A 4,863-nucleotide genomic window follows, 5' to 3' on the forward strand; every position below is an offset into this window, starting at 1 on the left:
AGCAGTTAGGAAGGTTAAGTGAGCACAATAGCTTAATGGGCCTAAAGCCCATTTCGAACTGGGCTATTAATTTAGTTAATTAAAGGGGCGAATTCTGAGATGGATTAGCAGTTAGGATAGGGTCTTAATCCTATCCACTCAGAGAGTCCAGATCTGAATGTGATTCAGTTCTATAAACCTCCTAATAAAATTAGGATAAAGCTAATCTAATCTGCAGATAAGATAAGGGTTTATCCTTATCATTAGAAGAGATGGCTGATCCAAATATGATTTGGATAAGCACCTCCTAATGGGATTAGGAGCTGATCTTTTCAAGTTAACAAAAGGAAGGAGGGGGCGGCAACCTAGAGAGAGAGACCAAGAAACACATCAGATCCTCTTTAGTGCTGAAATCAAGAAGAGAGAATTCTACACCCTGCGAATACTCTCTTGCTGCCTCCCTGCTCTTGCCGCCCTATTTCCCAATTCGATCTCCAACTGTGGGAGAAGTCAAGATTGGATCTTGACATCAATTCTTTGAGAAAGGATTGAAAAGGAAGTTGTGCTCACGTTCCATCCTGTTGTTTCTTGCGAAGGACAGAGTTCTTGGGGAAGAACACTGTTGATTCTGCTCCATCCTGCACTGCGCCATCCTCAGTGGGAGCAGTCTTTGGATCCTTCCTTGGGCGTGAACACCTTCGTTGGTAGATATTGCTTCTCCGTATCAGGTAACATTCTCTCCCATTCCTTTTGGTTCAGATCTGGTTCTGTTTAAGGTTCATGATTTATCCTTGAAAATATGATTTTCTAAATAGGGAATGTGATTCCCAGTTGAAGGGAGAGAAAATTTTTTGAAATTCGCCCCTTATTCCGCAATCTTTGGGCGTCCATGTGATGGATCTCTCAACCCTTCATCAACTGGATGGCTTGTGAATACAGCTCCAATCGATCTTTTCCCCAAAAGATTGATATCAAGATCCAATCTTGACCACTCTTGTAGAGAGGAGGAGATCGAACTACTAGAGGCGGCGGCTACAGGAGGGAGGTGGCAAGAGAGTATTTGCAGGGTGCAAAATTCTCTCTTCTTGTAATTTCAGCTCTGAAGATAGGAATTGTGTGTTGCATGTTTAAAGGCTTCCGCCCCCTCATCCTTTTTTAGACTTAAAGGGATCAGCTCCTAATCCCATTAGGAGTTTCTGATCCAAATCAAATTTGGATTAGAAGTCCCTTTAAGTGATAAGGGATAACCTCTATCTTATCTGCAGATTAGATCAGCCATCTCCTGATTTAATTAGGAGGCTTCTAGATCTAAATCTTAGATCTTGGACTCTCTAAGTGGATAGGGTCTGGGCCCAATCCTATTAGCTAATCCATCTCAGAATTTGCCTCTTTAAATGACTAATCAAATCAGCACAGTTCGAAATGGGCTTTAAGGTTATGTATTCACTTAGCCTTCCAAACTACTACCCAGTTGGGCTTCCTTGTATGGCGTGGGACCCTAACATTGATCTACACATCAGCCACATGGGTTCAGCCCAGCCTTTGTTATAAGGCCTAGCCGAATACTCTGTTATGGACAGAGTGTAACTTTTCAATTTTGCCCATCAATCTCCAAGGTCCAGGGCAATACTGGAAATCTGGTCCAGTTCAAAGATTCAATTAATACTACACTATATGTGCCTAGGGTCTCACCCCGGAAGCTGAGACAAGCCACCCCAACTGAGTTGGTAGCACCACAGTGTCAGCCTTGTCAAGATAGGTCTCCCCAGACCGACCCACTGGCTGTGATCATTCTAAACTAACACGAGTCTCATTAAGTGTCCAATTTAAGATTATTACACAGAAACATACCAAGGGAACATGAATCAAATATGCACTTTTATTCATTTACAATAAACTCATAAAGTACATCATCTTGATTGAAGCTAAGGGCATACAAAACTGTCTAACATTACCCTATCCACTCAGAGAGTCCAGATCTGAATTCATATCTGGAAACCTCCTAATGAGATTAGGAGAGAGTTGATCTATTCCGTAGATAAGATAAGGGCTTATCCTTATCTCTTAAAGAGAACTCCTAATCCAAATACAGATTTGGATTAGGAAACTCCTAATGAGATTAGGAGCTCTCTTTAAGGATATAAAAGGAGGAGGGGGCGAACCATTCAGTTCATCCTGAGCATCCCAAGCTTCTTAGAGATCAGATCTCAGAGAACCCAGAGAGTAGACAGCAACAGTGTGACTGTGCCATCTTCTCCCTGTGTTTCCTCTAGTTGCCACCATACTGCCAGTTCGATCTCCTTCCTTTGTAGGAGCGATCAAGATGTGTCTTGATATCAGTCTTTGGAGAAAGGCTGATCAGGAGTCGTGCTCATTGCCTTCATCGAAGTCTTGCTGAAGAATTCAGTTTGTTGGATGGACCCTGCTGATTCTGCTCCACCATTCGCTGTATCATCTTCAGTGGGAGCAGTCTTTGGAGTCTTTCTTTGGGCGTGAACAACTTCGTTGGGAGATATTGCATCTTCGTATCAGGTATATCCCTCCCCTACTATTTTGGTTCAGATCTAGTTCGGTTCTTGGTTCAAGATTGATCATTGAAAAATGCAGTCTTTCTAAAACAAAGAATGCGATTCCCACATGGGAGAGAGAGAAATTTTTGAAATTTCGCCCTACCTTCCTGTAGGGTTCGGCCATCCATATGATGGATCTCTCATCCCTTCAGAGGTTTTTGCAGCATCCGAGGTGAAAATCTATGCAGGTGTAGAGGTGATGGTCCATGTTGTGGAGGAGTTCCACACCTCAAAATAGTATTAGTAGGAGTGGATGATTTTCCCATCGACTCTTACATATTCGGCCTCAAGCGTTGCTAGAAGAAGGTGAACAAGATGTTCCTAGACGTGGCCGAGGTGGTTATGAACTTTCTACCCCTTAACCAATCACAGTAAGGTCAAGGAGGGAGAAATTACTAGGCAGGCTAGGGAGGGAAAGAGGGCAGACACTAACAATCCTTCAGCGAACCATAGATCGCATCTCATTTTTCTTCTTCTTGTTCTCTGTTTTTTTCTTCCCCCTTTTTTTGAAGTTGTTGAGCTCAACTCAGTCAAGTAGAAATCGATGTAAAAGACTCATTACAATGAAAATAATTTTTTCATATAAATCTATAACTTTGAATTTCTTATTGTATTTACTTATGCATGGCGTGGCCTCGAGTTTTACGAAACTGAGGCCTTTTACTTAATACATAGCTAAGGCATTGTGCCAAGGTCTCTATTATTGCCTGGATGTCATTCAAATTAATATGGCCATAGAACTTCTAAACTCTAATCACAGATTTAGTCTCAAATGAGGGAGCTCAATTGAGCTTGGTCATACATGAGCATGTGGGAGGTTCCTTGATGGGTGGGCCATGGTTTTCAGCCAGCTCAATTCTCCATTGCACCAGGTTAGTTGAGCTTTAGTCATCGTTTTGCTTAACATTATTCATTGATAATACATTCTTAGGTAAGCAATGTTTCAACTTTGAGGTATAGGCTTGCTATCTAGATCTTCTAATTAGTAGGAGTTCAACCTGAACACTTTGTTGATTGTGTGTGATACTTCACAACTCAATCCGAGCTTGCCGATACCAAGTTCAAGTATGATAACTTTCCAATGGACGAGGTTTCTTTCTTGAATTATTTACGATGGACCCAAGCATCATAATACTTGGCCATCCTTTGGTGGCAAGTGGCCATTCTAACTTGGGCTCGGTCCCTAGCTTCTTCTAGAAGATCGAGTTTGGCTTGAAGGTCTTCATTGTTGGTGGCCTCATTATAGAACTCTCTCTAGACCTTGGTAGATCCAATCTCTACTAGAATAATTTCTTTGGCTCTAAAGATTGAGCTGAAAGGATAATCCCCGGTTGTTGTCCTCGGAGTGGTTCAATATGCCCATAGAATACTAGATAGCTCTAAAATTCAGCCCTTGGCTTGGTCCAAGCGTGTCTTTAGGTCGTGTAGCAAATTGTGGTGGTTAGTAACCTCGGTCTAGCCATTACTCTATGGATAGTGAATTGTAGTGGTATGGTCAATGTTGAGCTTGGTACAATACTCTTTGAACTTTCTATTGGTGAATTGGGTATCATTATCTATAATCAGTACCTGAGGGATGTCATGGTGGTAGATGATGCATCTTTATAAGAAACCTTGGGCATTATGGGTTGTTATTCATGCAAAGGGCTTGACCTCAACCCACTTCTTAAAGCAGCCAATAACAATGAGGAGAAATTTCTTTTAACCAACTACAAGGGAAAAGGCATTGAGGATGTCCATTCCCTACTAGGCAAAAGTCCAAGGACTACTAATCAGCGCCAAGGGGACCGCAACCAGATGGAGCAAGTTGGAGTATTGTTGATAGCGGTTACATTTTTTTGCTAGATTTGCAACATCTTTCTTCATCATCAGCCAGAAGTATCCTTGTTGAAGAGCTTTATAGGCAAGAGTCTAGGCTCTGGGGTGTTTACCGCATATTCCTTCGTGTATTTCCCAATGCACATAATCAGCTTCATCGAGGGCAAGGCACTCAAGTACAATAATGTGTGAACTCTGATATAGATTCCCTCTAATGATAGCAATGCTGAATTGCTTGATGTATCACATTTTTGGCTTCAGCTCGATCTTCTGGAAGAGTGTCATTTTGGAGGTAGTAGAACATGGGATCCTTCCATGATGGTTGGGACTGATTTGGGAAGGTCATCAGGGTCACCTCGACAATGCTTGTATGAGCTAGAGTGTCAACCTAGACTATCCCTCCAAGGTCGGCTCACAACAAGCTGGCTAGATTGGACAAGGCATTGGCTTGAATGTTCTTGGTCCAGGGTATCTACTGTATAGAGAAGTGCTCAAA

This window comes from Nelumbo lutea, chromosome 5 (genome assembly GCF_056320005.1).
Source record: "Nelumbo lutea isolate HS-2025 chromosome 5, American lotus-T2T, whole genome shotgun sequence".
NCBI classification, from domain to species: Eukaryota; Viridiplantae; Streptophyta; class Magnoliopsida; order Proteales; family Nelumbonaceae; genus Nelumbo; species Nelumbo lutea.